This window comes from Choloepus didactylus, chromosome X, assembly GCF_015220235.1.
Source record: "Choloepus didactylus isolate mChoDid1 chromosome X, mChoDid1.pri, whole genome shotgun sequence".
Classification (NCBI taxonomy): Eukaryota; Metazoa; Chordata; class Mammalia; order Pilosa; family Megalonychidae; genus Choloepus; species Choloepus didactylus.
In genome coordinates, this window is record NC_051334.1 from 88,461,575 (window position 1) to 88,488,347 (window position 26,773).

General features: G+C 37.8%; 1 protein-coding gene and 1 pseudogene across 2 annotated transcripts in view; one reads left to right on the forward strand and one right to left on the reverse strand.

The window, feature by feature from the left end:
* GPR174 (G protein-coupled receptor 174) overlaps positions 1-26,773 on the forward strand; it is a 94,155-nt gene that overhangs the window by 16,017 nt on the left and 51,365 nt on the right. The window lies entirely within an intron of this gene.
* On the reverse strand, positions 7,676-8,368 carry LOC119523517 (annotated as a pseudogene).

Here is a 26,773-nt window from a genome sequence, read left to right on the forward strand (position 1 = left end):
GGCACTGGCTCTGCAGTTTTAGTTTATAGTTTTATGCTGCAATCTCAGTGGTTCAACCAATTCCTGACTGGTGTATGATGTGTGAACAGTCATGGATGATGTTCCTCTCTAGGCTGCAATTCCTCAAAAATGTCACTCTTAGTTGCTCTTGGGATACTTTTCCTCTCTCAGCCTCTCTGGAGCAAAAGTCTGCTTTCAACAGCTGTCTTCAAACTGCCCTATCATCTGCAGCTCCTCTCTCAGTTCCTGTGTATTCTTCAAAGTGTCCCTCTTGGCTGTAGCTCCTCTTCAAAATGTCACTCTCAGCTGCACTGAGTTCCCACTGCCTGTCAGCTCATTTACATGGCTCCACTGATCAAGGCCCACCCTGAATGGGTGGGGCCATGCCTCCATGGAAATATCTCATCAGAGTTATCACCTACAGCTGGGTGGGGCACATTTCCATGCGAATGTAATCAGCACCAAAACGTCTTCCCCACAAGACTGCATCAAATAATATGACTTTTTCTGGGGGACATAATACATTCAAACCAGCACAGTGGGTAAGATAGAGAAGTGAGGAGTTGAGTCAGGGGATTGATTTGTTCAGGGTAGGATAAGGAGTTGATGTCAGGGTAAGTTAAGGAGTTGATGTCAGAGGTGTTTAGGGTAAGATGAGGAGTTGATATCAGGGGTGTTCAGGGTTAAGATGAGGGGTCTATGTTAGTGGGGTTATATTGGAGGTGGGGAGTTTTTTGTCCTAAATGACTGGTCATTACAGAATGAAAAAGAAAAATTTGTAGGACAAATCCTAAATAAATACAGCAAGTCAAAGAAGGTTTGTGGAAAAGGAAATCATAGTCAAAGTTAAGAAAAATTTGATGGGTCTATCTAAAAACGTTAATATCAAATAATATACTAATCTCCTCCCATTTGAGAGCAATCTTAATTCCACTTTTAACTCCACTCTTCATAATCATCCTACTCCTCATTCTAAAATCTTGTTTTGTACAATTTCTAACCAAGTATATTCACAGAACTGTACAAGCTGTAACAAACCAAGTGGTTGATGACATGCTGCTCCTCCAATGAACATAACCTTCCCAGCCACTACCCCACAACAAAACTAGGGACAACTCTATGTCCCTGGCCAGCAAGAAGCAGATATAGAAGAACAGATCTGAACCCCCTCAGCACCCCTAGAAAATAAAATAAAAAGCCTGGAATGTTAGGCAAAACTCCCTGTCTGGGCTCTATTTCTTAGCCCCCATGACTGACCTTTCAGTCATAGGGGCTTCATATTCTGAGCCCTCTGGTTATGCTTTTGTTTACTCATCCTCTTTTCAGGTCTGTTTCTCCCACCTTGCTACCCTCTCCTAAAGACAAATGGATTTAGAAAGTAAATGGATTTATCCTCACCACCATTTTTTCTTCCCTAGGCAGAAAGTAAACGAATTTATCCTCACCACCATTTTTTCTTCACTAGGCCCTTTTAAAACATTTATTGAGAAGTTTCTGTGTGCCCAGAGCCCTCTTTGCTAGGTGCTAATGGCAAGAATGAAAGGAGAAATAACATTTATTGAGCACATACTATGTGCCAAACACTGTTACTGGCTTTCACTTGAGATCTTGGGATTTCTCATGTAATTAGATACTACATTATTAAGGAGAGAGAGAGAGAGAGAGGGAGAGACAACCATCTAGTTCAAGATTGCCTAAATGAAGCTGTCATTTGAGCCCAAGTCTCTCTAAAAAGGGTCCCTACCTCAAGGAACTTGCAGTCTAAATGAGAAACAGCTTGCTATAAATATTAGCTTGAAGCAAAATTGAATTGTCTTCCCCACACCTTTCCTCCCCTTTCCTCCACTTTGTAGAGTCCTCTGCCAATATTGATGATGCAATCTGGTTTCCCAAGTAATCCTAGTATATTGCCCCACCTAGGACTATTCTCCTCTATCTTCCTTTAATTACTTTCTTCTTCCAATTAAAATGTCTCTCTTTATATTTTGTCCCCTCAATTTTCTAAGGTCAATTCTAGCTCATCTGTTTGATTATAGTTAATGGTCTAACATGCAACCCTTTGTTGTAGAATTTTCACTTTATTAGGAGATTCCTGGAGACACTGTTCCTTGAAGGACTGAATCTATAAGGGGACATTTCAGGCTAGATGGCAGGCCTGTTGGTATAGTGAGGCACAGAGGGGTCTGTTCAGGTTTTTGGTGCCCCTAAATCACCCCATATAGTTAGCTATGTATACACATTGCAAGGGTACATATAAGGCAACTCTGTGTAGAAGAATTCATATGACTCCTAGCACTAGCTCTGTGGACAGCCAGTGAGCAGCTGGGTCTCCCACAATGTGTATTCACTAATCAGTGAAATAGTTTTGGCTGGGAGAATTACCTCAGAAAAGATCCCTGACCAAGCAAAAATACCTACCCTCTAACTGTGCTGTGAGTTTGACTAGAGGCTGTGGGATTTTTTTAATATAGCTCATCTTATTTAAGAACTACTTGTGATCAAGGAGTGGCTTTTGAACTCTGCTACTGTCATTCCTACCTTCTCTGGCCCTTCCCAAGGGTTGCCAAGTTAAAAAGAGATGTCAGATGATAAAGTAATTCCTAGTCACTCTGCTTTGCTACCACTAAGAACTTAAGTGTAAATATCTCCATGTTTTACTTTGCCAGGGTAATCCACTCTTGGTGATTCAGAACCCACTGGCTGAAATTCCCAGTCCTTTATTAGCATCCTCTCCATGCTGCAATTGATCACAGCTCTTCTGTTTTTTCAGGCATGAATTAATTGATTCAGCCAGATTCCTCACAGCTTCTGCAGGAGACCCTACTGCTCTGATTAAGGAGTTCCACTAGCACTGGAGAAAACAGTAAAAATGGTCTTGACTTCTTTTTTATGCATCCTTGCTAAAAAGGTGCTCTTTCACCCTGTGGATCCTAGACAGAGTTCTCATTAGCCACCCTGGCCCATGTATGCTGACCCTCTTGATAGAGTACCATGTAATGGTCAGTTTCTGTCAATCTAGGCATGCAGTCTTGTAGAACATGAAAGGCTGTGGTTTCTGAAATATTTGGTAAAATTCAGTGTCCATTTGCTAGTGTCCTCCTGAGCCATATTGAAGTGTGGGGCAAAAGGAAAAGTGAGTCATATTGATCCTATTTTTATTTACTATTTTGATATTTTGTTCATCATAGATTTTTTGCATCAATTTTTATTTTTACAAATATTACATTCAAATATTTTTATCTTGATTACTGAGCTTTTTTGGTAGACCCTTAACTTTTGCATCCAAGGAGAGTACCACACTTGCCTCATCTCATCCTGGCCCTGCTTTTTAAGTGTTGTTATGATTTATTTCCTAGCCTTCAAAGAGAGAACTAGGGATCAGGGTACCAAACCATTATTCTCATTCTGAAAGTAAATCTAAAAACAGATTATTACTTTCAATGATAAAATTTAGGATCTATCTATCTATCTATGTAGATATTTCACCCAACATGTATTTCCCACTCTATTCATATGGTACAGGAATGGGTGTGTGTATGTGTGTGTGTCTGTGTTGGAGAAGGGGCTGCTGTTTGCTGAGAAGGAAATTTGCAATAGCTGCAGGTGAATCATAGGAATGTTAGGCAATTGCCTGTGCATTGGTTGTTAAGCTGAAAAGCCAATGAGTCCCAGGTTAGGTACAAATTTGGAAAACAGATTTCAAGGTGAGGGGAGTATTTGTTATGTTTGCTTATGGCTTCTATGGCTAGATGCTTATTCTTAGAAGAAATCTGTCACTCAAAACCAGCCTGGGAATCTAACCATTGTAGGGGGACCTATAGAGTGCTTAAGACCAATTTTAAAAATCTTGGACAAAATGATGCACACATTGCATAAAAATGAAGATAAAAAGACCCTAAACATGGTAGCATTTGGTTATATCCCTAGCAAGGAGGTAAGATTTTTATAATGAATATAACAGTGTACATATCCTTTCTATATGAATGTGTCCAAAATTAACATATTAAGTGTATAAATTGGGAAATTGAAGCCATAACATCCTTTATTGTTACTGTACTTTCTCACAAAATGGGAAAAAGCCTCTGTTCAAGACTTCTTGAACCTTCTCTACATGATGTAAGCAGAATAAATATATATAATTGGAGAGCTCAATGAGACAGGAGAAAAATCAGGCACCTCTCTGAGGCATTATTGTGTTTAAAAAACTCATATATTAGTGAGCCATATAGATTGAGTATCTTAAATAGTTAATAGCATCCTTTTATTGTGAAAAGTAATCATTTCTTATTCGAGTGATGCAATATAGAAGTATTAACAGATGACAGTATTGGTTGAGCCTGCTTCCATGGTGTGATATGAAATCCAAATTAACTGAGGATAATCAGGTGTATTTTTATTGATTAATCATGATATGCCCTAAACAAGGCAAAATCTTTGAGAAAGAGGAAGAGAGAAAACACCCAACTACTATTACTAACAAACCAAACCAGACATTCAACAACAAAACACCTTTATTATAAGATATGTAAATAAATCAGTGAAATTTGCTTAAATTCTTTCCTCTTGGGACATTAGCCATAATTCAGTCTTTGGTCTTAGTATTTAGGAATGCATGCAGTTATTTTACACTATTTAAAATGCTGATTTTGTTCATTTTATTTAATATATTTATATAGCAATTACTATAACACTGCAGAACTATTAACTCTTTAAATACTCATAGAGATGGGTACAGTTATCATCTCATTTTACTGATGAGACAATTGAAACACAGGGATGTTTAAGTAACTTGCCCAAAGTCATATGGTTAGGAAGTGGCAGAGCAATGATTTGAGTCCAGGAATACTGTCTCCAGAGTCCATGCTCTTACCATTATAAATGATGCTTCATTATTTATATGGTATCTATACATTTTATAATAATTTTATATGCATCATTTGAATGCACACACACACACATGCATATACATATATCACATGAAATACCAGGGCTATTTAAAATACAGAAGTAAAATGACCAAATATAGAACTAGAAAGTTCTCTTAAAGGTTATTTGGTTTATCTTACTCATTTCAAAGGCAAAATGGAAGCCCAGAAAAGTAAAGTGACTTGCCCAAGGTCACACATTCAGTGCCAGAGGTAGAGCAAGAACTCATGAGGTCTCATTCCCTATCCAGTGCTCTTTTCATTACACTAAGTTGCCTGTGCTATGGCTAATTTAAATAAATATATCACCATTTATATTTTTGAATAAATTCCATCTTCAAAATAGTCAGTTTGCAAAGATATATGCTCACCTCAGTGATACTGGACCCAAATTAAATCCCTAGACTGACTGGTGACCAAGAGTCTAGCCTGACTCTCGGAGTGGGTAATAATGTAGAGTTTGGCCTATGGCAGAAATCAAAGTGAGCAAACCAGCAGTTAAATTAAATGAGAAAAACTATTATGTTTCACAGCAGCATGTTTTGGAGACCAGCCCCTGCTGAACAAATTTTTAGGTACTTGATGAGTGCCCTGGCTATGGTGGGGCAGGAACTTGTCATTTCCTACCATAGGAAAGCAGCTGCTGTGATAGAATAAGTGTAAATAGCACCACATTGCTAGGAAAAAGTGTGTTCTACTCCATTTTGTTATGTGTGGAGGGAAAGGGCTATGCTTTTTAAACCTGATTTTCTTTTATTTTTATTTTCTTTGATTCAGATACAATGTGGCTGCTAAAATGTATATTCTCAAGAATTGAGATAAAATGGCAATAAGTGTGCTTTAAATTGTGTGCTCTGCCTTAGGTTGTGGCTTCTAGATAAAGATGGTAAATTTCTACTTGTATGATTTTTAAAATTTTAAATGCACATGGAGTTTCTGGGGGCCACTGTTGCTATGCGTGAAGCGCTTTCCTTTTGCTTGTTACTGAGGTTTCTTCATTTGATTCCAAAACACATATAACAAGCAATCAGGTCATGATTATTTTTGGAAGATCATGGAGGAAATCTTAATCAGTTCAATGGGATGGCATCCACAGCACTTGCATTTATTCATTTGCAGGTGACCAATAATAAGTAAGAACGAATTTCCCTGTTGGGAAAAATGAAAGATAAGCCTGTACAGAAAAATAAACAGTCTGAAAATTTCTTAAGAAGGTGTCTTTTCTGATCTCCAGATGTTTTTCTAAGGCCAATATCAATGATTAAAACAATAGATAGAAATCATTAAATATGTTTTTAGATCATATAACTTGAATGGCTTTGAAATGCTTTACCATGCATTTCATTCTTTCTACAATCTACATGTAAAGATTATAAAATTATGTAGAACTGGAGAACTGAAAAAATAGTCCCACAAATACATAGGGACATTTGTATTGTCCATTTAAAAGACATTTCCTGAAGGGCTACTACTGGGAATTTAATAAAGGTCTATTCTAAGTATTATGAGAGATACACAGATGAATAAGTCAGCTCTACACTCAATGAGATTACTATCTAGGAATTGTTTAGAAAACTATACTATCAGGCAGCATGAAACACATCAAGCTATAATAGAGGTACCAACAACATGCTCTAAGAAAACAAAGGAAATCTTGGAGAAGGAAATGCCATTTTAGTTGAGTCTCAAAGGATGAGGAGACTATTGAAATTCTCCTATCAAGGACTTTCCTACCCATCAAGGTAGGAAGGTGGGAGGGGGCAAATTGAACATAAGGACATTCAGAGCTAAAGTAAAAAACAGAGGTATCAAGGTGCATGATGTATCTTATTACAGAAAACAGGCTGGTGTGGTAGAAGAATAGAGCATTTGGAAGACTGTAATAAGAGATCGGGCTAGAAAGAGAGAATAGGACATTTTGAATACCAGGTTTTCAGGACAACTCAATACGAACATGCAGGATTTTATGCAAGAGCATGATATGATTCAACCTGTACCTGATAAAGAAAACTGCAGCAATATCTGTCATTCTAAACCAAGAAAGTTATGCTGTTTAGCATAATAAAAAGAAAGTAAAACTTGTTCATGTCAAAATGTAAACAGAGAAAAAATACGAACATTTCTTTTAATTCTGAAATATTTCTGAATATTACTGATATTGTTAATGGAAAAGTAAAAAAGTTTTCATTTTTCACTGGAGATCCTTATTTTCTACCTTTTCATTTTGGGCAGAAAGTGCCATTGTGTCCTTTCAGTTAAGCCATAGTAGAAGCTCATAGTATTTTTTTGATGTGTAATCACTTTTTGTCTGATCTTTGAGAGCAATAGAAGGGTAGATTAATACCTATATTTCTAAGTTAAGAGGTCTTAGGCCTGACTGTTTCCAAAATATTCAAATGGGAAACTCTGCCTCAAAGTACAAGGATCATCTTTATCATCTTGAACCAGCAATAAAAAAGTAAAATATATTTTTGAATTTAGAATTAAAGCAAATAATTAAGTATCACAGAAACAATATTAAACTTCAAGAAATACACTGATAATTTGGAGTGAGCATTTATTTGCCCCATTACAACCTGCAGACAAATCCAGAAGGGAAGAATGAGTCAGACGTGTCATCCTACTATTAGCATAGACATTGGTTACAATATCTCCTAAAAAGCACAACGTGTATATGGATGCCATCAAAGGTGTCATCTCCAGACTCCTCTACAGGCAACAGTGAAGCTCTAAAGATGCATGCATCCCAGCTACTCCTCTGCAGAGTACTCTCTTTCAAAAGTGTAGGCCATGGAGCAAGCATCTGGTCTCCTGGGCACAAGGGTGATAACCCAGGCTCACAATCAAACCCAAAAAACTGAAGGTGTGGAGGTTCTGTCTGACAGACAGATGGAAGACTTTGTCATCTCATTTATTGTGGAAACAAGTAAAGCCGTGGTCAACATGGAGCTGCTCCTCAGCAAACTTGAAGAGAATTGCAAAACTCTCTTTGCTCCCTCCCACAGAGCTCTGCCTGGGATCTCGATGTGGAGGCTGTTGTAGCTCAGCACCTCTCTCCAGTTGATGTGTTTGGCATCTGTGAGCCTGGACTGGACATTAAACCTTCTTGTCTTGTTATTAGATGTTAGTTCCTGTGTTACATTCAGCTGAATATCAAAGTAAAATAAATTACTGAGACTGTGATCCCTCTGACTATTCCCTCACCCACCTGAGATCTTCAGGGATGGGTGAAGGATAACATCAGCCTCACAGATGCCCAGGACCCAGGTTACTACAGCAAATAAGGGTAACCCTAGAACTCTCACAGCTTTGCTGCAGCAGATGTGCAAGCTAAGGAGCTGAATGGTGAGGCTGGCATGGATGGTGGCACTGGATTTATCCCTTTCTTTCTCTCTGTTAAAGCAGTGGCTGTTGAGGATCCACTGCAGGAAAGATATGACCATCTGGCTGCATGAGTCCAAAAGCAAGAACACCTCCCCTGGGCCTCTCTGTGCTGCCATCACAGCTCATGTTCACCAGAGCTCATAGACTTTTTGTAAGACTATCTGGGAAAGATTTTGGTAGATAAGGTTTTGGTTTTCTGTGCCTCTTAGATTTTTTTCTTTTATTTTTTTAATTAAATTCAGTTTTATTGAGATATATTCACATACCATACAATCATCCATGGTGTACAATCAACTGTTCACAGTACCATCATACAGTTGTGTATTCATCACCCCAATCTATATTTGAGCATGTTACTTACACTAGAAAGAATCAGAATCAGAATAAAAAATAAAAGTAAAAATAAAAATAAAACCCACCCAGATCATCCCCTCAACTCACCCTATTTTTCATTTAGGTTTGTCCCCATTTATCTACTCATCCATCCATACACTGGATAAAGGGAGTGCAATCCACAAGGTTTTCACAATCACACTGTCACCCCTTGTAATCCACATTGTTATACACTCATCTTCAAGAGTCAAGGCTACTGGGTTGGAGTTTGATAGTTGCAGGTATTTACTTCTAGCTATTCCAATACATTAAAATCTAAAAAGGGTTATCTGTATAGTGCATAAGAATGTCCACCAGAGTGACTTCTCGACTACATTTGAAATCTCTCAGCCACCGAAGCTTGACTTTGTTTCATCTTGCACCCTCCTTTTTGTCAAGAAGGTGTTCTCTATCCCACAATGCCAGGTTCAGACTCATCCCTGGGAGTCATATGCTGCATTGCCAGGGAGATTTACATCCCTGGGAGTCAGGTCCCACATAGTCGGGAGGGAGCAGCAGTGAGATCACGTGCCAAGGTGGCTTAGTTAGAGCAAGAGGGCCACATCTGAGCAACAAGGAGGTACTCAGGGGGAGACTCTTAGGCACAATTATAAGCAGGTTTAGCCCCTCCTTTGCAGTAATAAGCTTCATAAGGGCAGGCCCAAGATAGAGGGCTTTGCATATCAAACCATCAGTCCTCAATGTTTCTGAGAATATCAGCAACAATCCAACTGAGGAAGTCCAATACTTCCACATTTCCCCCAGCTCCTCAGGGGGGCCTTGAATATATATTTTTATTCTCCACCCAAATTACTTTGGGATGTGTTGCTATTTCACTCTAACCTATACAAACCTACCATATCTCACTTCCTATTCAAAGTTCCATGTAATTGTGGTGTTTGAACAAACTGACTGTAGAAGTTATAGAAAATATAGATCCTACACCAAATAAACATCTCTTCCCTTGTTCTCACATGGAACTTGAAGTTTTAACACACAGTCAGTTTCAACCTTTACCCTTTGACCCTATTTGCCCTGCTCTTACCCAGGTCTACTTCATTCATATCTCTAATTGAATTCTGGGCTCTTTTTCAGCTTTTTTAAAAACAGTTACTGTATGCATTAATAATAACATTCATATCTACCAAGCTGTAGCTCTGAGTTTCAGATGTCACAGATACTGAATGTTCCAGAGACCAATCAGGTTATACACAAACAGATGAGCATCTCAGAGTTTGGAGATAGATATTACAATTCAGGAATAGATTTTACTGTGCTAAGAGCTTACAATTGAGGGACCATTACAATAATCATTTCCCTGTTAGGCTGTGCTCTAAGATTCAAATCAGAGTTTACACATAATAGTCCTTATTGGTGAGGCATTATAGTGTTTGCCTTTGTGTCTGGTGTACGTCACTCAAAATGCTGTCTACAGGATCCATTCACCTCATTGTGTGACTCACAGCTTCACTCCTTCTCATAGTTGCTCAATATCCCATTGTATGCAAACACCATAGTTCACCATGCTGTTCCTCAGACAATGTACCCTTTGGCCACCTCCACCCATTGCAAATTATGAATACTGCCTCCATAAACACCAGTGTGCAAATGTCCATTCACATCTCTGCTCTCAGATCCTCCAAGTACATACCCCATAATGAGGTTGCAGGAACTTATGGCCCCAATACTTAGATTCTTGTGGAACCACCACAGTGACCTCCATAAATGCTACACCGTTCTGCCTCCTCAACAGTAACTAGGTACATCCCTCTCTCCATGTTTTCTCCAGCACTTTTACCCCTATTTTTAATATTTTCTACAATTTTATAGAGATATTGTCACATACCATACAACCATCCACAGTGTACAGTCAGTTGTTCATGGTATAATCATATAGTTGTACATTTATCACCATAGTCAGCACTTGAACATATTGATTGTTATGAAAAAGATTTTTTTAGTGAATAATAAAAAATATAATAACAATAAAAGTAAAATGTACAATATAACAGTAAGGACAGAAAACAACACCACTACCAAGAATCCCATATCCTTCCCTTATAAAACCCTCTCATACACAATTAGCTTTGGTGTATTGCCTTTGTTACATTTAATGGAAGCATATTACAATGTCACTGTTGGCCATAGAATCCAGTTTGTTTTGATTATGTTTTTTTCCCAAATATCATCCCTTTTTCAACACTCCGCATAGTTGACATTCATTTGTTCTCCCACATGTAAAAACATTTTTATATTTGTACATGTAGTAATAATCATTGACCACTCCAGCTTTTTGCTGAATTATACACTCCCAGTCTTTATCATCTATCTTTACCTCTGGTGTTATACATTCCCCTATCCCACCTCTTTCAACTTTACTCACAGTCATCTTTGTTCAGTGTACTGACAATATTGTGCTACCATCACACAGTATTATGCTGTCTATTTCTGTGTCTATGCAATCAATACTGCTGAATATTGTGTAGCCTTCAGCATCAAATGCCCAATCTCTACCCCCTTTAAATCTCCTGGTGGCCTGTGTTATCAGCTTTTAACTCTCAAAGTCTGCTCATTAATGTTAGTTCATGTTAGTGAGACCATACAGTATTTGTCCTTTTGTTTCTGGCTAACTTCGCTCAACATAATGTCCTCAAGGTTCATCCATGTTATTACATGTTCCGTGTCTTTTTTCTGTCTTACAGCTGCAAAATTATTCCATCATGTGTATATACCACACTTTTTTATATACTCATCCGTTGATGGACATTTGGTCTGTTTCTATCTCTTGGCAATCATAAATAATGCCATGATAAACATTAGTTTACAAATGTTCATTTGTGTCTTAACGTTCAGTTCCTTTGATTATAGACTTAGCAATGGAATAGATGGTTCATATGTCAAATATACACTTTGCTTCCTGAGGAATCTCCCCACTGTCTTCCAGAGTGGTTTCACCATTCTACATTCCCACCAACAATGAATAAGTGTACCTCTTTTTCCATATCCTCTCCAGCAATTGTAATTTTCTGTTTTTTGGATAATGGCCATATTGGTAGCTGTGAGATGATATCTCATTGTGGTTTTGATTTGCATTTCCCTAATAGCCAGTGAAGTTGGGCATTTTTTCATATGTTATTGGGCAATTTGTATTTCCTCTTCAGAAGAGTGTCTGTCCATGTCTTTTGCCCATTTTTTAATTGGGTTGTTTTTCTGTTGTCGAGTTTTAGGGCCACTTCATATATTCAAGATATTAAACCCTTATCTGATATGTGGTTTCCAAATATTGTCTCCCATTGTATTGGCTGCCATTTTATTTTTCTAACAAAATTCTTTGATGTACAAAAGTGTTTGATTTTGAAGAGATCCCATTTATCTATTAGTTATTTCATTGCTCGTGCTTTGAGTGTAAGGTCTAGGAAACCACCTCCTATCACAAGATCTTTAAGAATTTGCCCTACATTTTCTTCTAAGGGTCTTATGGTCTTAACACTAATGTTTAGGTCTGTGATCCATTTCAAGTTTTTTTTAATAAGTTGTGAAATAGAGATCCTCTTTCATTTTTTTGGAAATGAATATCCAGGTCTCAAAACACCATTTATTGAAGAGACTGCTCTGTTCCAGTTGCTTTGGCTTGGCTGCCTTATCAAAGATCAATTATCCATAGATGAAAGAGTCTATTTCTGAACAGTCAATTCAATTCCATTCATTGGTATCTCTATCCTTATGCCAGGACCATTGTGTTGTGAGAACTGTAATGTTGTAACAGGCTTCAAGGTCAGGTAGTGTGAGACACCCCACTTTGTTCCTCTTTCTCAAGCAATTTTTTGTCAAAAAAAATCATTTTTATTGAGATATATTCACATACCATGCAGTCATACAAAGCATACATTCAATTGTTCATTGTACCATTATATAGTTGTGTGTTCATCCCCAAAATTAATTCTTGAGCATTTTCATTACCACACACACAAAAATAATAAGAATAAAAATTAAAGTGAAAAAGAACAATTAAAGTAAAAAAGAACACTGGGTGCCTTTTTTTCTTTGCCCCCATTTTTCTACTCATCCATCCATACACTGGACAAAGGGGAGTGTTGTCCATATGGCTTTCCCAATCACATTATCACCCCTCATAAGCTACATTGTTATACAATCATCTTCAAGATTCAAGGGTTCTGGGTTGTAGCTTGATAGTTTCAGGTATTTACTGCTAGCTATTCCAATTCATTAGAAACTAAAAAGGTTAATCTATTTTGTGCATAAGAGTGCCCACCAGAGTGACCTCTTGGCTCCTTTTGGAGTCTCTCAGCCACTGACATTCATTTCATTTCATTTAACATCCCCCTTTTAGTCAAGAAGATGTTCTCCATCCTATGATACTGGGTCTGGATTCCTCCCTGGGAGTCATAGTCCATGTGGCCAGGGAGATTTACACCCCTGGGTGTCAGATCCCACGTAGGGTGGAGGGCAGTGATTTCACCTGCCAAGTTGGCTTAGCTAGAGAGAGAGGGCCACATCTGAACAACAAAGAGCCACTCAGAAGGAGGCTCTTAGGCACAATTACAGGGAGGCCTAGCATCTTCCTTGCAGCAACAGTCCTCCCTAGGGCAAGTCCTGTGGTAGAGGGCTCAGCCCATCAAACCACCAGTCCCCTATGTCTGTGGTCATGTTAGCAACCATCGAGGTGGGGTAGGCCAACACGCCTGCATTCTCCACAGGCTCCTCAAGGGGGCTCTGCATGTTTTTTTCATTGTTTTTTTTTTTAAAATTAACTCTTTTTTTAAAATTAACTATATCAAAAAATTAAAAAAAAGCATACAATAAAAAAACATTTCAAACCAACCATGACAAGGAAGTGAGAAAATGACAACTAACGTAAAATAACTACTTTACTTCCAGCATGTTTTTTCTAGTTTGCTAAGGCTGTCAGAATGCAAAACACCAGAGATGGATTAGCTTTTATAAAAGGGGGTTTATTTGGTTACACAGTTACAGTTCTAAGGCCATAAAGTGTCCAAGGTAATACGTCAGCAATCAGGTACCTTCACTGGAGGATGGCCAATGGTGTCCAGAAAACCTCTGTTAGCTAGGAAGGCATGTGGCTGGCGTCTGTTCCAATGTTCTGGTTTCAAAATGGCTTTCTCCCAGGATGTTCCTCTCTAGGCTGCAGTTCCTCAAAAATGTCACTCTTATTTGCACTTGGGGTATTTGTCCTCTCTTAGCTTCTCTGGAGTGAGAGCCTGCCCACACCAGATTACATCAAAGATAATGGCATTTGGGGGGACATAATACATTCAAACTGGTACATTCCAACCCCTGGACCCCAAAATGACATTATCTTTCCATATACAAAATATGTTCATCCCACAACAATATCACAGAAACTTAAATCATTTCAGTAACAATAGTTAAGTACAAGTATTCCATCAAAAGCAATTATAGGCATGGTCATTCCTAAGGCATAATTCTTCTTTAGCTGTGGATCTGTGAACTTAGAATAAGTTATGTGCTTCCAATATACAAAGGAGGGACATTTATAGGATAAAAATTCCCATTACTAGAAGGAGAAAGAGTAAGAAAAACAGGGTTTAAGGGACCAAAACAGTTCCTAAAACCCAGAGGACGAACTCCGTTAGATTTCAAAGTCTAAGAATCATTTACAGAACGATGTTGCATCCTTGGGGCTTGAGAGAGCAGGAGTCTAACCCTTTCTAAGGGCCTTTTTGACAGCCCTTTCATCTCCAAATGCTGGGGTGAGTTCTCCAACATATCCACACATTGGGGACACCACGTTCTCAGCCCCACCCTCCTCAAAGATCGGGGCAGCACTCTGATTCCCTTCTATCTCCAGGGCAAATGCTCAACCCCTTCAGAACAGTGTGGTGGCAGCCAGGCTCTCCCCAATTCCCTGGGAATGTGCTCCACCCTCTTTGGGCTTGGGGTGGCAGAATATTTCCTGAGCATTGAGGCAGAAGACCCACCCTTGACCTCCAGGGCAAACTCACCCTTTCCATGCATGTGGGCTGCTCGGCTCTCCCAGCCTGAGACCCCTTGACTCCAGACCTCAACCTCCATGGCTCTGTCTTTGAAGAAATTTTCCTTCAATTTGTTCCTTGTCTGTCTCCTTCATTCCAGACTGGCAATGGCTCTGTCTATAAAGATCTCACAAAAATTCTGTTGGCTTTGCATGAAGCATACAGGGGTCAAAGCCATCAGACAATAGGACTTTCCAGAAATCCTTTCTGCTTAACTCCTTTTCCAATCTTGGCTTGTACTGAAATGGTGGCTGGGTTCCATGTTTGGTTACATCCTCATGTTGGGCTGTAGCTTCTGGGATTCCACTCCCTGGAAGCCCGTGACTTTCCAAGCCATCAGCTGCTGGTTTCTTTGAACCCGGTAGTTCAGTTCTAACTTTATCTCTCTCTGCTTGCATTTTACTATAAGCTGCAAGGAGAAGCCAGGGTACATCCTCCATACATAGTCTGGAGATCTCCTCAGCTAAGTATTCCATGCTGTCACTTTCAATTTCTTCCTTCCATCTGACACCAGGACTCAATTTTGCCAAATTCTCTGCCACTTTAAAACAAGGATCGTCTTTCTTCCAGTTCACAACAACACATTCATCATTTCTGTTCAAGGCCTTGTCAGAAGTATCTTTAGAGTCCATATTTCCATAAACAGTCTCTTCAAAGCAATTTAGGCCTTTTCTATCAAGCTCCTCACAATTCTTCCAGAATCTTCCCCTTATCCATTTAAAAAGCCATTCCAACATGTTTGGCATTTGCAAACTCAGCAGCAAAAGCACCCAACTTCTCTGGTACCAAAATCTGTTCTAGTTTGGTAAGGCTGCCAGAATGCCAAACACCAGAGATGGATTGGCTTTTATAAAAGGGGGCTTATTTGGTTACATAGTTACAGTCTTAAGGCCATAAAGTGCCCAGGGTAACACATCAGCAATCAGGTACCTTCACTGAAGGATGGCCAATGGTGTCAGGAAAACCTCTGTTAGCTGGGAAGGCACATGGCTGGCATCTGCTCCAAAGTTCTGGTTTCAAAGTGGCTTTCTCCTCCCAGGATGTTCCTCTCTAGGCTGCAGTTCCTCAAAAATGCCACTTGGGGTATTTGTCCTCTCTTAGCTTCTCCAGAGCAAGAGTCTGCCCTCACAAGCTTACATTAAAGATAATGGTATTTGGGGGGAAATAATACATTCAAACTTGTACAATGTTCCTACTCTAAACCAAGAAAATAACCTAATATAGCAACATTTCTGTGAACTTGTTCCTACCATACCCATCAAAAATTAACAAACCATAATCATTCCTGGGCATTCCCAGAATGTTAAATTTACCCACAATAGCTTATCTGTTCTTATTGGTTTATCGTTCTCCCTTCATTAATTGCTCTCTATTGCTAGTTTCCCTATATTCTACATTATAAAACATTTATTTTACATTATTCAATGATTACATTAGTGGTAGCTTATAATAATTCTCTTTTTGTGCCTGGCTTATTTTGCCCAGTATTATGTCTTCAAGTTTCATCCATGTTGTCATATGATTCACGACATTGTTCCTTCTTACTGCCTCATAGTATTCCATTGTGTGTATATGCCACAATTTTATTTATCCACTCATCTATTGAAGGACATTTGGGTTGTTTCCATCTCTTGGCAACTGTGAATAAGGCTGCTATGAACATTGGTGTGCAGATATCTGTTGGTGTCACTGCTCTCAGATCTTCTGGGTATATACCGAGAAGTGCAATCGCTGGATCAAATGGTAACTCTACATCTAGTTTTCTAAGGAACTGCCAGACTGACTTCCAGAGGGGCTGAATGATTATACAGTCCCACCAAGAATGAATGAGAGTTCCAATTTCTCCACATCCTCTCCAGCATTTGTAGTTCCTGTTTGTTTAATGACAGCCATTCTAATTGGTGTGAGATGGTATATCGTTGTGGTATTAATTTCCATCTCTCTAATAGCTAGTGATGCTGAACATTTTTTCATGTGTTTTTTGGCCATTTGTATTTCCTCTTCAGAGAACTGTCTTTTCATATCTTTTGTCAATATTATAATTTGGCTGCCTGTATTATTGTTATTGAGTTGTAGGATTTCTTAATATATGCATGATATCAGTCTTTTGTCAGATACATGGTTTCCAAAATATTTTTCCCATTGAGTTGGCTGCCTCTTCACCTATTTGAGAAATTCCTTTGAGGTGCAGAAACTTGTAAGCTTGAGGACTTCCCATTTATCTATTTTTTTCTTTTGTTGCTTGTGCTTTGGGTGCAAGGTCTAGGAAGTGACAGCCTAATACAAGGTCTTGAAGATATTTCCCTACATTGTCTTCTAGGAGTTTTATGGTACTGTCTTTTATACTGAATTATTTGATCTACTTTGAGTTAATTTTTGTGTAGGCTATGAGGTAGGGGTCCTCTTTCATTCTATTAGATATGGATATCCAACTCTCCCAGCCCCATTTGTTGAAAAGACCATTATGACCCAGTTCAGTGACTTTGGGGGCCTTATCAAAGATCAGCCAGCTGTAGATCTGGGGGTCTATCTCCGAATTCTCAATTCAATTCCATGGATCAATATGTCTATCTTTGTGGCAGTACCATGCTGTTTTGTCTAATGTGGCTTTATAATAAGTTTCAAAGTCAGGGAGTGTAAGTCCTCCCACTTCATTTTACAGTTTTAGACTGTTTTTAGCCATTCAATGCATCTTCCCTTTCCAAATAAATTTGATAACTAGCTTTTCCAAGTCTATAAAGTGAGGTGTTGGAATTTTGATTGGGATTGCATTGAATCTGTAGATGAGTTTGGGTAGAATTGACATCTTAATGACATTTAGCCTTCCTATCCATGAACATGGAATATTTTTCCATTTTAAGTTCCCTTTCTATTTCTTTTAGTAGAGTTATGTAGTTTACTTTGTACAGATCTTTTACATGTTTGGTTAAGTTTATTCCTAGGTATTTGAATTTTTTAGTTGCTATTGAAAATGATATCTTTTTCTTGAGTGTCTCTTCACTTTGTTCATTTCTAGCATATAAAAACATTACTGACTTATGTGCATTAATCTTGCATCCTGCTACTTTGCTAAATTTATTAGCTCTAGTAGCTGTACCATTGATTTCTCAGGGTTTTCCATATATAAGATCATATCATCTGCAAATAATGACAGTTTTACTTCTTTCTTTTGAATTCTGATGACTTATTTCTTTGTCTTCCTAGATTGCCATGGCTAGCACTTCTACCACAATGTTGAATAACATTGGTGACAGCAGGCATCCTTGTCTCCTTCCTGATCTTAGAGGGAAAGCTTTCAGTCTCTCACCATTGAGCAGTATGCTGGCTCTGGATTTTTCATATGTACTCTTTATCATATTGAGGAAGTTTCCTTCAATTCCTAACTTTTGAAGTGTTTTTTTTTTATCAAAAAGGAAGTTGGATTTTGTCAAATGCTTTTTCAGCATCTATTGAGATGATGATTTGATTTTCTCTTTGATTTGTTAATGTGCTGTAATACATTAATTGATTTTCTTATGTTGAACCATCCTTGCCTGCCTGGAATCAGCCCCAGGTGGTCATGGTATATGATTTTTTTAATGTGTCTTTGATTTGATTTGCAAGAATTTTGTTGAGAATTTTTGCATCTGTATTCATTAGGATGATTGGCCGGTAGTTTTCTTTTTGGAGCTCTTTTGCCTGGTTTTGGTATAGACTGATGTTAGCTTCATAAAATGTGTTAGGTAGTGTTCCATTTTCTTTGATGTTTTGAGAGAGTTTAAGCAAGACTGATGTCAGTTCTTTTTGAAAAGTTTGGTAGAATTCCCCTGTGAAGCCATCTGGCCCTGGGCATTTAATTGTGGGAAGCTTTTTGAGGACTGATTGGATCTCTTTGCTTTTGATTGGTTGGTTGAGGTCTTCTATTTCTTCTCTGGTCAGTCTAGGTTGTTTATATGTTTCCAGGAAATTTTCCATTTCCTCTAAATTATCCAATTTTTTGGGCATACAGTTGTTCATAGTACCCTCATAATTTTTTAAATTTCTTTGGGATCTGCAGTAATGTCACCTTTCTCATTCATTATTTTGTTTATTTGGGTCTTCTCTCTTTTTTGTTTCATCAGTCTAGCTAGGGGCTTGTTAATCTTGTTGATATTCTCAAAGAACCAACTTTTGGTGTAATTTATTCTCTCTTGTTTTTTTTTCTTCTCTATGTCATTTCTTCCCGCTTTAATCCTTGTTTTTCCTTTTCTTCTACTAGGTTTAAGATTGTTTTACTTTTCATTTTCTAGCTTCTTCAGTTGCTCCACTAGTCCTTTGATTTTAGCTCTTTCTTCCTTTTTAATGTATGTGTTTAGTACTATGAATTTCCCCCTCAGTACCACTTTTGCTGCATCCCATAGGTTTTGATGTGTTCTGTTCTCATTTTCATTTGTCTCTATATATTTAGCAATTTCTCTTGCTATTTCTTATTTAACCCACTGATTGTTTAGGTGTGTGTTGTTTAACCTCCAGGTATTTGTGAATTTTCTAAGTCTCTGATGGTTATTGACTTCTAATTGTATTCCATTGTGGTCAGAGAATACGCTCTGAATAATTTCAATTTGTTTAAATTTATTGAGGCTTGCTTTATTTCCCAGTTTATGATCGACTCTGGAGAAAGTTCCATGAGCAGTAGAGAAAATGTGCATCCTGGTGATTTGGGATGTCATGTTCTATATAAGTCTGCTTAATCCAATTCATTTACCAGATTGTTTAGCTTTGCAATTTCCTTATTGGTCTTCTGTCTGGTTGAACTATCTGTAGGAGAGAGTGATGTGTTGAAGTCTTCCAGAATTTTTGTGGAAACATTAATTGCATTATTTTGTTTTGCCAGTGTTTGTCTCATGTCTTTTGTGGTAACTTGATTGGGTGCATAAACATTATGATTGTTATTTCTTCTTGTTGAAATTCCCCTTTTATTAGTATGTAGTGGCCTTCTTTGTCCCTCATAACATCCTTGCATTTAAAGTCTATTTTATCTGAGATTAATATTGCTACTCCTGCTTTCTTTTGGCTGTAGCTTGCATGAAATATTTTTTCCATCCTTTTGCTTTCAATTTCTTTGTGTCCCTGTGTCCAAGATGAGTCTTGTATACCACATATTGATGGTTCATATTTCTTGATCCATTCTGCCAATCTATGTCTTTTAATTGGGGAGTTTAATCCATTTTCCTGCAATGTTAATACATGAAGGCATTTCTTGAATCAGCCATACTACCCTTTGGTTTATGTTTGATAGATATATTTTTCCCTCTCTCTCTTAATGTCCTTTAATGTATCCATACTTAATCTCTTTAGTACTGAATCTTTCTCCATATTTCTCTCTCCTTTGTTTCTCTGTCAGTAGGGCTCCTTTTAGTATCTGACGTAAGGCAGGTCTCTTGTTACCAAATTCAGCATTTGTTTGTCTGTGAAAAATTTAAGCTTGCCTTCAAATTTGAAGGAGAGCTTTGCTGGATAAAGAATTCTTGGTTGGCAATTTTTCTCTCTCAGTATTTTAAATATGTCATGCCACTGCTATCTTGCCTCCATGGTGGCTGCTGAGTAGTCACTACTTAGTCTTATGCTGTTTCCTTTGTAAGTGGTGAATTGCTTTTCTCTTGCTGCTTTCAGAACTTGCTCCTTCTCTTCAGTATTTGACTGTGTGATCAGAATATGTCTCGGAGTGGGTTTACTTGGATGTGTTCTATTTGGAGTTCACTGGGCATTTATAATTTTTATAGTTATGGTGTTTAGAAGATTTGGGAATTTTTCCCCAACAAGTTTTTGAATACTCTTCTTAGACCTTTACCCTTCTCTTCCCCTTCTGGAACATGAGTGAATCTTATATTTGGATATTTTATATTATCTATCATATCCCTTGGTCCATTTTGATTTTTACAATTTTTCCTCATTCTTTCTTTTGTTCTTTCATTTTCCATTCTGTTTTCCTCAAAGTCACTGATTCACTGTTCAGCTTCCTCTAGTCTTGTACTATGAGTACCCCGAATCTTTTTAATTTGGGAGGCAGTTTCTTTTATTTCCTTAGTATCATCTATTTTTTTATTTACTCTTGCAATTTCTTCTTTATGCTCTTCTAGGGTCTTCTTCATGTCCTTTATGCCCTCTGCCATTCTTGTGTTGTTTGTCTTTAGCTCTTTGATTAATTGTTCCAAGTACTGTGTCTCCTCTGATCTTTTGATTTGGGTGTTTGGGTTTGGGTTATCCATATCATCTGTTTTTTTCATATGCTTTAAATTTTTCTGTTGTTTTTTGCCTCCTGATATTTGTTTAACTTGATAGGGTTCTTTTAGGATATGTAAGCTGATTCAAATGCTTATCTCTAATTTCTCAAATCTACAGCTTTGTGGAGTACACTTTCTCTAACTAACAGGCAGCTGGCCTCCCCGAGCCACCTGTTTTCCTCAAGGCAGTTCTCCCCCACTTTTTCTTATTGTTGAGTGGGGGTGTGAGTCTTGTGGGGTCCAATTGGTGCACCAATTTTGCATGTGTAGTTGGTGCTGCCTGCACTGAATGTGGGGGCATGTGTCTGAGCAGTTATGGAGGGACTGCAGCTTTGATAATCAAATCTCCCAGGTGTTCCTGCAGATTTAAAGCTGTTCCAATAGTCTAATCCTTCAATTCAGTCTCACTACAGTTTGTCTCTGCCACTGACCCACAAGTCCTTGGTACTGGTATATGGTCCCTGGGACTTGTGAGTGGGTCCCTCTTCCAAGCTCTGCCCTCCCAGGGCATCTGCTGAGGGAAGACTGTGCTATGTCACAGGTGAGTGCTGTCCCCCAAGGGATGTTCTGGGCTGCAGGGTCATGTAGGGACATTCCCAGTCTGCTGAAATGCTGGCTGAATGGGGCATGTTAATTTCCCCCTTTTCACACAGCTCCACCTTCCCAGCTCTGGGACAATTAGCTGTGGGTGTGCAAAAGGCTATTGTCCATACCCTATATTGTGGTGTGTGTATGTGTTGTTGAAAACACTTCCCAACACACTGGGTTGTTTGGGACAGCTCTGGGCTGTGCCACTCACCATGGGCAGGAGAATTCCCATCCCTCCTGGAAGATGGCTTTAAGGAGATGCCCCCTTTTTCTTGGGAAGTTGTGGTGTTTAGTGAATTTTCTCAGCCACTAGACATTGCTTTGTGTCTCAGAGGTATCTTGGCTCTGCACTTGCCTGGGCCCAAATTGCAAGTCTTTGAGACTTTCTGTAATGGGCTTCTTAGAGTAATTGTTTTAGAAAAAGAGAAAAATAAAACAATAATAAAAAAGGAAGACCCTCCTTGCAGATCTAGTGGGCTATTGAAATGCTAAGAGACAAGGAGATTATGGCCATTAAAGAACAATCAAGACAGCAGAGAAATTGACTCTTCACACAAGGGACCTTGCCCTCTGGAATTGCATATGAGCCTGATTCTGTTTGAGCCTTACCCTTCTCCATTTTATGTTCACCAGAACTCCAAAGAGTCTCTGTTTTTATTTTTGGGTTTTTTTTTTTTTTTGCTCTTTTTGCTAGCCCTGTCTCCTCTCCACCAGGCTGACTGCTCCCAGATTCTCCAGTGTCTGGTCTCAGTCTATCTATATTTGGAGTTTTGATCAGCATCTGGTTTTTCAATCAGAGCCACAACTGCAGTTCTCCCTCCTCATTCCCAGCACCAATGGCCTCTCCTCCCATGGGACTGAGCCTGGCAGGGAGGGGCACAGGCCCTGGCCATGAGAACTTATAGATTTTGCTGATTTCAGCTGTTCCATACATTCATGATTGTTGTATAAATTATACCCAAAGTCTAATTGCTCTGTGATATCTGGTCCATGCAGTTCCTGGCTTTCTACCTACTGCCCTGGAGGAGTAACAAAAACCTACAGCTCTCCATTCTGCCATCTTGCCCCACCCTCCTCCAAGGTATATTTGGCTACTCAGGGCACATTGTTCTTCCAAACAAATTTTGGTTTTTGGTTTTTCTCTTTCTGCAAAAAGTAAGTTTTTGGGATTTAAATTGGTATTGCGTTGAATCTAAAAATCAGTTTAGGTAGAGTCGACAACTTAATTATATTTAGTCTACCAATCTGTGAACATGATATGTTCTTCCATTTTTTCAGGTCACATTTGATTTATTTTAGCAGTTTCTTATCGTTTTCTTTATAGGTCTTTCATGGCCTTTGTTAAGTTTATTCCTAAATAGTTGATACTTTTGGTTGCTACTGTAAATGTATTTTCTTTTTATTTCCTCCTCTTGTTCCACCTTACTTCTGTATAAGAACAGTACAGATTTTTGCATGTTGATCTTGCAACCTGCCATGTTGCTCTATTCATTGATTAGCTCTGATAGCTTTACTATAGATTTTTCTGGATTTTCTATGTATAGAAACATGTTACTTCCAAACAGTGAATATTTTACTTCTTCCTCTCCAATTTGGATGCCTTTTATTTCTTTTTCTTGCCTAACTGCTCTAGCTAGAACTCCCAGCACATTGTTGAATAACAGTGGTGACAGTGGGCATCCCTGTCTTGTTCCTGATCTTAGAGAGGAAGCTTTCAGTCCCTCCCCATTAAGTATGATGTTAGCTGTGTTTTTTCATATATTGCCTTAATTATATTAAGAAAAATCCCCTCTATTCCTATCCTTTGAAGTGCTTTCATCAAGAAAGGATGTTGAATTTTGTCAAATGCCTTTTCTGCATCAATTGAGATGATCATGTAGTTATTCTGCTTTGATTTATTGATGTGGTGTATTACATTCATTGATTCCCTTGTGTTGAACAAGCCTTGCATACCTGGAATAAACCTCACCTGGTCATTGTGTGTAATTATTTTAATGTGCTGCTGGATTCAATTTGTGAGTATTTTGTTGAGAATTTTTGCATCTATATTTATTAAAAAAGATTGGTCTATAATTTTTTTTGGATTACCTCTGCCTGATTTTTATATTAGGGTCATGTTTGCTTCATAGAATGAGTTGGGTAGCTTTCCTTCCTCTTTAATTTTTTGAAGTGTTTGAGCAGGATTGGTATTAATTATTTCTTGATTGTTTGGTAGAATTCACATGTGAATCCATCTGGTTCTGGGATTTCTTTTTGGGAGTTTTTGATGACTGACTCAATCTCTTTACTTGTGATTGTTTTGTTGAGGTAGTCTATTTCTTCTCAGATCAATGTGGGTTGTTTATGCTTTTCTAGAAGTTTGCCCATTTCATGTAAGCAGTCTAGTTTATTAGCATACATTTGCTTATATTATCTTATCATTATCTCCTTTATCTCTGTAGTGTCAGTAATGTTTCCTTTCCCATTTCTGATTGCATTTATTTGCATTCTCTCTCCTCTCTCTCTCTCTCTCTCTCTCTCTCTCTCTCTCTGTTAGCCTAGCTAGGGATCCATCAATTTTGTTGAATTTCTTGAAGAATCAGCTTCTGGTTTTGTTGAGTCTCTCTATTGTTTTCCTGTTCTCAGTTTCATTTATTTCAGCTCAAATCTTTGTTATTTCTTTCCTTCTGTTTGCTTTGGGGTTTATTTGCTGTTCTTTCTCTAGTTCCTCCAGGTGGACAGTTAATTACTCAATTTTTGCTCTCTCTTCTCTTTTTTTGCAATTTAAAATCTGAACATTTTTATTCAATTTATTTTTCCACACACACACACAAATATCTTCAGACTTCTTTTTAGATACATAGCCTATTGATTGGAGAAAAAGCATCTGGGTAACTGAAATCACTGGCTAAAAACTAACAGCTGAAAAGGTAAAAAAATGAATCACCTGAAAATCTCAACTGTTAACAAATAAATCAATATGTAATTAAATAATGAATCAATAAATACTTATCAAGAACCTATATGCATAAACAACAGAGCTAGGTACCATCTAGAAATTTAAGCTACTGCCCCAGTGTAAAAGGGACTGGGGACAAAAAAGAGCTTATTCTAGCTCTTTTTTACTACTATTGAAGTGCTAAATTAGTTGTTCACATCATATATGCAACAGGATTTCAGAGGCATGAGGTCCTTCCAGGGATAGTTTAAGTGAAGGAAGGCTTCACAATGGCAGGGTCTCATTTGATATTTTTATATTTTTATTTTATTTTATTTTGTTTTATTTTATTTTATTTTAATTTTATTTTGTATTATCACATTTTTAATTGTGATTGTTCATGTTCCATAAAATTATCCAACGATCCAAAGTATACCATCATAGAGCTGTGCATCCATCACATTTAAATATTTTTTCAATTTTTAGAATGTTTTCATTACTCCAGAAAAGGAATGAAGACAATAAAAGGAGACTCCAATCTTCCCATAACCTTAACCATCCCCCCTCCATTGTTGACTCATAGTATTGATATAGTACATTTGTTACTGTTTATGAAAGAACATTGAAATATTACTAACTGTAGTATGTAGTTTGCAATAGGTATATATTTTTTCTTATATGCCCATCTATTATCTTCTAGTTGTAGTGTCATACATTTGTTCTGGTTCATAAAAGAGATTTCTAATGTTTGTATAGTTAATCATGAACGTTGCCCACCACAAGTTTCAATGTTTTCTACTTTTCCATGTTTTTCTCTCTTCTCTTTTAACATAGGTGTTTAAGGCAATAAATTTCCCTCTCAGCACCGCCTTTGCTGCATCCCATAATTTTGATATGTTTTGTTCTCATTGTCATTTGCCTCAAGGTATTTACTAATTTCTCTTGTAATTTCTTCCTTTACACACTGGTTTTCTAAGAGTGTGTTGCTTGGTCTCCATATATTTGTGAATTTTACAAACTTCTGCCTGTTATTTATTTCCAACTTCATTTTGTTATGACCTGAGAAACTGTTTTTTATAATATCAATATTTTTAAATTTGCTGAGACTTGCTTTGTGACCCAACATGTGGTCTATCCTAGAGAATGTTCCATGAGCACTTGAGAGAAAAATTATATCCTGTTGTTGTGGGGTGTAATGTTCTATAAATATCTGTCAAGTCTAGCTCATTTATCATACAATTCAACATCTCTGTTTCCTTATTGATCCTCTGCCTAGATGTTCTGTCCATTGATGAGAGAGGTATATTGAAGTCTCCAACTATTATTGTAGATTTATCTACCTCTCCTTTCAGTGTTCCCAATGTTTGCATCATGAATCTTTGGGCATGCTGGCTCGGTGCATACATATTTATTATTGTTATGTTTTATTGATGAAGTGACCCTTTTATTAATATATAGTGTCCTTCTTTGTCTCTTTTAATTGTTTTCCTTTTGAAGTCTACTTTGTCTGATATTAATATAGCTACTCCTGCTTTTTTCTGGTTGCTGTTTGCATAAAATATCTTTTTCCAACCTTTCACTTTCAGCCCATTTTTGCCCTTGTGTCTAAAGTGAGTTTCTTGTAGATAGCATATAGATGGGTCCTGTTTATTAATCCATTCTGCCAGTCTGTGTCTTTTTATTAGAGAGTTTCATCCATTAACATTTAGTGCTATTACTGTAAGGGCAGTAATTTCTTCTACCTTTTCTCTTTTGGATTTTGTATGTCATGTCTTATTTTTTCCTCTCTCTCTTTTTATCCCTCCTGATACTCTTCATTTCTACACTCTTCTCCAAACCTCTTTCTCCTGTTTTTCCTATCAGCCTGTAGCACTCCCTTTACTATTTCTTGTAGTGCTGGTATCTTTTACACAAACTCTCTCAGTGTCTGTTTGTATGAAAATATTTTAATCTCTCCCTCATTTTTAAGGAGAGTTTTGCTGGATATAGAAATCTTGGTTGGCAGTTCTCTTTCAGTATCTTAAATATATCATAGCACTCTCTTCTCACTGCCATGGTTTCTGTGGAGGAATCTGTACATAGTCTTATCAAGCTTCCCTTGTATGTGATGGATTGCTTTACTCTTGCTGCTTTTGGAACTCTCTCTTTGTCTTTGACATTGGGCAATCTGATCAGTAAGCATCTTGGTGTAGGTCTATTGCAGTCTATTCTGTTAGGGGTGTGCTGTATTTCTTGAATCTGTAATTTTCTGTCTTTTGTAAGAGTTGGGAAATTTTCAGTGATTATTTCTTCTATTATTCTTTCTGCCCC